Below are 6559 nucleotides of genomic sequence, written 5' to 3'. Positions count from 1 at the left end.
GGATAGGCTGCAGGGGGACGGTGAAGACCAGCAAGATCTTTCAGGGCTGGCACCTTCCTTGTGGGAGAAGGAGCCAGACGTTTGCCTTTTCAGAAAAAGTTTCTGCCGAGAACGAGCACCGTGACATGCTGAGTCTCTGGGAAAGCAGAGATCCCCAGTGCTGTTGCGGCTAAAGATAGGCTGCAGAGGGATAGTGAAGACCAGCAAGAGCTTTCAGGGCTGGCACCTTCCTTGTGGGAGAAGGAGCCAGACGTTTGCCTTTTCAGAAAAAGGGTCTGCCGAGAGCGAAAACCATGAGATGCTGATTCTCTGGAAAAGCAGAAATCCCCAGTGCTGTTGTGCCTGTGGATAGGCTGCAGGGGGACGGTGAAGACCAGCAAGATCTTTCAGGGCTGGCACCTTCCTTGTGGGAGACGGAGCCAGACGTTTGCCTTTTCAGAAAAAGTTTCTGCCGAGAACGAGCACCGTGACATGCTGAGTCTCTGCGAAAACAGAGATCCCCAGTGCTGTTGTGCCTGTGGATAGGCTGCAGGGGGACGGTGAAGACGAGCAAGATCTTTCAGGGCTGGCACCTTCCTTGTGGGAGAAGGAGCCAGTCGTTTGCCTTTTGAGAAATAGTTTCTGCCGAGAACGAGCACCGTGACATGCTGAGTCTCTGCGAAAGCAGAGATCCCCAGTGCTGTTGTGCCTGTGGATAGGCTGCAGGGGGACGGTGAAGACCAGCAAGATCTTTCAGGGCTGGCACCTTCCTTGTGGGAGAAGGAGCCAGACGTTTGCCTTTTCAGAAAAAGTTTCTGCCGAGAACGAGCACCGTGACATGCTGAGTCTCTGGGAAAGCAGAGATCCCCAGTGCTGTTGTGCCTGTGGATAGGCTGCAGGGGGACGGTGAAAACGAGCAAGATCTTTCAGGGCTGGCACCTTCCTTGTGGGAGAAGGAGACAGACGTTTGCCTTTTCAGAAAAAGTTTCTGCCGAGAACGAGCACCGTGACATGCTGAGTCTCTGGGAAAGCAGAGATCCCCAGTGCTGTTGAGGCTAAAGATAGGCTGCAGAGGGATAGTGAAGACCAGCAAGAGCTTTCAGGGCTGGCACCTTCCTTGTGGGAGAACGAGCCAGACGTTTGCCTTTTCAGAAAAAGGGTCTGCCGAGAGCGAGCACCATGAGATGCTGATTCTCTGGAAAAGCAGAAATCCCCAGTGCTGTTGTGCCTGTGGATAGGCTGCAGGGGGACGGTGAAGACCAGCAAGATCTTTCAGGGCTGGCACCTTCCTTGTGGGAGAAGGAGCCAGACGTTTGCCTTTTCAGAAAAAGTTTCTGCCGAGAACGAGCACCGTGACATGCTGAGTCTCTGCGAAAACAGAGATCCCCAGTGCTGTTGTGCCTGTGGATAGGCTGCAGGGGGACGGTGAAGACGAGCAAGATCTTTCAGGGCTGGCACCTTCCTTGTGGGAGAAGGAGCCAGTCGTTTGCCTTTTCAGAAATAGTTTCTGCCGAGAACGAGCACCGTGACATGCTGAGTCTCTGCGAAAGCAGAGATCCCCAGTGCTGTTGTGCCTGTGGATAGGCTGCAGGGGGACGGTGAAGACGAGCAAGATCTTTCAGGGCTGGCACCTTCCTTGTGGGAGAAGGAGCCAGACGTTTGCCTTTTGAGAAAAAGTTTCTGCCGAGAACGAGCACCGTGACATGCTGAGTCTCTGGGAAAGCAGAGATCCCCAGTGCTGTTGCGGCTAAAGATAGGCTGCAGAGGGGTAGTGAAGACCTGCAAGAGCTTTCAGGGCTGGCACCTTCCTTGTGGGAGAAGGAGCCAGACGTTTGCCTTTTCAGAAAAAGTTTCTGCCGAGAACGAGCACCGTGACATGCTGAGTCTCTGCGAAAGCACAGATCCCCAGTGCTGTTGTGCCTGTGGATAGGCTGCAGGGGGACGGTGAAGACCAGCAAGATCTTTCAGGGCTGGCACCTTCCTTGTGGGAGAAGGAGCCAGACGTTTGCCTTTTCAGAAAAAGTTTCTGCCGAGAACGAGCACCGTGACATGCTGAGTCTCTGGAAAAGCAGAGATCCCCAGTGCTGTTGCGGCTAAAGATAGGCTGCAGGGGGATAGTGAAGACCTGCAAGAGCTTTCAGGGCTGGCACCTTCCTTGTGGGAGAAGGAGCCAGACGTTTGCCTTTTCAGAAAAAGTTTCTGCCGAGAACGAGCACCGTGACATGCTGAGTCTCTGGGAAAGCAGAGATCCCCAGTGCTGTTGCGGCTAAAGATAGGCTGCAGAGGGATAGTGAAGACCTGCAAGAGCTTTCAGGGCTGGCACCTTCCTTGTGGGAGAAGGAGCCAGACGTTTGCCTTTTCAGAAAAAGGGTCTGCCGAGAGCGAGCACCATGAGATGCTGATTCTCTGGAAAAGCAGAAATCCCCAGTGCTGTTGTGCCTGTGGATAGGCTGCAGGGGGACGGTGAAGACCAGCAAGATCTTTCAGGGCTGGCACCTTCCTTGTGGGAGAAGGAGCCAGACGTTTGCCTTTTGAGAAAAAGTTTCTGCCGAGAACGAGCACCGTGACATGCTGAGTCTCTGCGAAAACAGAGATCCCCAGTGCTGTTGTGCCTGTGGATAGGCTGCAGGGGGACGGTGAAGACGAGCAAGATCTTTCAGGGCTGGCACCTTCCTTGTGGGAGAAGGAGCCAGACGTTTGCCTTTTCAGAAAAAGGGTCTGCCGAGAGCGAAAACCATGAGATGCTGATTCTCTGGAAAAGCAGAAATCCCCAGTTCTGTTGTGCCTGTGGATAGGCTGCAGGGGGACGGTGAAGACCAGCAAGATCTTTCAGGGCTGGCACCTTCCTTGTGGGAGAAGGAGCCAGACGTTTGCCTTTTCAGAAAAAGTTTCTGCCGAGAACGAGCACCGTGACATGCTGAGTCTCTGGGAAAGCAGAGATCCCCAGTGCTGTTGTGCCTGTGGATAGGCTGCAGGGGGACGGTGAAAACGAGCAAGATCTTTCAGGGCTGGCACCTTCCTTGTGGGAGAAGGAGACAGACGTTTGCCTTTTCAGAAAAAGTTTCTGCCGAGAACGAGCACCGTGACATGCTGAGTCTCTGGGAAAGCAGAGATCCCCAGTGCTGTTGTGCCTGTGGATAGGCTGCAGGGGGACGGTGAAGACCAGCAAGAGCTTTCAGGGCTGGCACCTTCCTTGTGGGAGAAGGAGCCAGACGTTTGCCTTTTCAGAAAAAGTTTCTGCCGAGAACGAGCACCGTGACATGCTGAGTCTCTGGGAAAGCAGAGATCCCCAGTGCTGTTGCGGCTAAAGATAGGCTGCAGAGGGGTAGTGAAGACCAGCAAGATCTTTCAGGGCTGGCACCTTCCTTGTGGGAGAAGGAGCCAGTCGTTTGCCTTTTGAGAAATAGTTTCTGCCGAGAACGAGCACCGTGACATGCTGAGTCTCTGCGAAAGCAGAGATCCCCAGTGCTGTTGTGCCTGTGGATAGGCTGCAGGGGGACGGTGAAGACCAGCAAGATCTTTCAGGGCTGGCACCTTCCTTGTGGGAGAAGGAGCCAGACGTTTGCCTTTTCAGAAAAAGTTTCTGCCGAGAACGAGCACCGTGACATGCTGAGTCTCTGCGAAAGCAGAGATCCCCAGTGCTGTTGCGGCTAAAGATAGGCTGCAGAGGGATAGTGAAGACCAGCAAGAGCTTTCAGGGCAGGCACCTTCCTTGTGGGAGAAGGAGCCAGACGTTTGCCTTTTCAGAAAAAGGGTCTGCCGAGAGCGAGAACCATGAGATGCTGATTCTCTGGAAAAGCAGAAATACCCAGTGCTGTTGTGCCTGTGGATAGGCTGCAGGGGGACGGTGAAAACGAGCAAGATCTTTCAGGGCTGGCACCTTCCTTGTGGGAGAAGGAGCCAGACGTTTGCCTTTTCAGAAAAAGTTTCTGCCGAGAACGAGCACCGTGACATGCTGAGTCTCTGGGAAAGCAGAGATCCCCAGTGCTGTTGTGCCTGTGGATAGGCTGCAGGGGGACGGTGAAGACCAGCAAGAGCTTTCAGGGCTGGCACCTTCCTTGTGGGAGAAGGAGCCAGACGTTTGCCTTTTCAGAAAAAGTTTCTGCCGAGAACGAGCACCGTGACATGCTGAGTCTCTGGGAAAGCAGAGATCCCCAGTGCTGTTGCGGCTAAAGATAGGCTGCAGAGGGGTAGTGAAGACCTGCAAGAGCTTTCAGGGCTGGCACCTTCCTTGTGGGAGAAGGAGCCAGACGTTTGCCTTTTCAGAAAAAGTTTCTGCCGAGAACGAGCACCGTGACATGCTGAGTCTCTGGGAAAGCAGAGATCCCCAGTGCTGTTGTGCCTGTGGATAGGCTGCAGGGGGACGGTGAAGACCAGCAAGAGCTTTCAGGGCTGGCACCTTCCTTGTGGGAGAAGGAGCCAGACGTTTGCCTTTTCAGAAAAAGTTTCTGCCGAGAACGAGCACCGTGACATGCTGAGTCTCTGGGAAAGCAGAGATCCCCAGTGCTGTTGCGGCTAAAGATAGGCTGCAGAGGGATAGTGAAGACCAGCAAGAGCTTTCAGGGCTGGCACCTTCCTTGTGGGAGAAGGAGCCAGACGTTTGCCTTTTCAGAAAAAGGCTCTGCCGAGAGCGAGCACCATGAGATGCTGAGTCTCTGGGAAAGCAGAGATCCCCAGTGCTGTTGTGCCTGTGGATAGGCTGCAGGGGGACGGTGAAGACCAGCAAGATCTTTCAGGGCTGGCACCTTCCTTGTGGGAGAAGGAGCCAGACGTTTGCATTTTCAGAAAAAGTTTCTGCCGAGAACGAGCACCGTGACATGCTGAGTCTCTGGGAAAGCAGAGATCCCCAGTGCTGTTGCGGCTAAAGATAGGCTGCAGGGGGACGGTGAAGACCAGCAAGATCTTTCAGGGCTGGCACCTTCCTTGTGGGAGAAGGAGCCAGACGTTTGCCTTCTCAGAAAAAGTTTCTGCCGAGAACGAGCACCGTGACATGCTGAGTCTCTGGGAAAGCAGAGATCCCCAGTGCCGTTGTGCCTGTGGATAGGCTGCAGGGGGACGGTGAAAACGAGCAAGATCTTTCAGGGCTGGCACCTTCCTTGTGGGAGAAGGAGCCAGACGTTTGCCTTTTCAGAAAAAGTTTCTGCCGAGAACGAGCACCGTGACATGCTGAGTCTCTGGGAAAGCAGAGATCCCCAGTGCTGTTGTGGCTAAAGATAGGCGGCAGAGGGATAGTGAAGACCAGCAAGAGCTTTCAGGGCTGGCACCTTCCTTGTGGGAGAAGGAGCCAGACGTTTGCCTTTTCAGAAAAAGTTTCTGCCGAGAACGAGCACCGTGACATGCTGAGTCTCTGGGAAAGCAGAGATCCCCAGTGCTGTTGCGGCTAAAGATAGGCTGCAGAGGGGTAGTGAAGACCTGCAAGATCTTTCAGGGCTGGCACCTTCCTTGTGGGAGAAGGAGCCAGACGTTTGCCTTTTCAGAAAAAGTTTCTGCCGAGAACGAGCACCGTGACATGCTGAGTCTCTGGGAAAGCAGAGATCCCCAGTGCTGTTGTGCCTGTGGATAGGCTGCAGGGGGACGGTGAAGACCAGCAAGATCTTTCAGGGCTGGCACCTTCCTTGTGGGAGAAGGAGCCAGACGTTTGCCTTTTCAGAAATAGTTTCTGCCGAGAACGAGCACCGTGACATGCTGAGTCTCTGCGAAAGCAGAGATCCCCAGTGCTGTTGTGCCTGTGGATAGGCTGCAGGGGGACGGTGAAGACCAGCAAGATCTTTCAGGGCTGGCACCTTCCTTGTGGGAGAAGGAGCCAGACGTTTGCCTTTTCAGAAAAAGTTTCTGCCGAGAACGAGCACCGTGACATGCTGAGTCTCTGGGAAAGCAGAGATCCCCAGTGCTGTTGTGCCTGTGGATAGGCTGCAGGGGGACGTTGAAGACGAGCAAGATCTTTCAGGGCTGGCACCTTCCTTGTGGGAGAAGGAGCCAGACGTTTGCCTTTTCAGAAAAAGTTTCTGCCGAGAACGAGCACCGTGACATGCTGAGTCTCTGGGAAAGCAGAGATCCCCAGTGCTGTTGTGCCTGTGGATAGGCTGCAGGGGGACGGTGAAGACCAGCAAGATCTTTCAGGGCTGGCACCTTCCTTGTGGGAGAAGGAGCCAGACGTTTGCCTTTTCAGAAAAAGTTTCTGCCGAGAACGAGCACCGTGACATGCTGAGTCTCTGGGAAAGCAGAGATCCCCAGTGCTGTTGCGGCTAAAGATAGGCTGCAGAGGGATAGTGAAGACCAGCAAGAGCTTTCAGGGCTGGCACCTTCCTTGTGGGAGAAGGAGCCAGACGTTTGCCTTTTCAGAAAAAGTTTCTGCCGAGAACGAGCACCGTGACATGCTGAGTCTCTGGGAAAGCAGAGATCCCCAGTGCTGTTGCGGCTAAAGATAGGCTGCAGAGGGATAGTGAAGACCAGCAAGAGCTTTCAGGGCTGGCACCTTCCTTGTGGGAGAAGGAGCCAGACGTTTGCCTTTTCAGAAAAAGTTTCTGCCGAGAACGAGCACCGTGACATGCTGAGTCTCTGGGAAAGCAGAGATCCCCAG

Source organism: Accipiter gentilis, unplaced genomic scaffold, assembly GCF_929443795.1.
Source record: "Accipiter gentilis unplaced genomic scaffold, bAccGen1.1, whole genome shotgun sequence".
NCBI classification, from domain to species: domain Eukaryota; kingdom Metazoa; phylum Chordata; class Aves; order Accipitriformes; family Accipitridae; genus Astur; species Astur gentilis.
Note: the sequence above shows the minus strand (reverse complement) of the source record.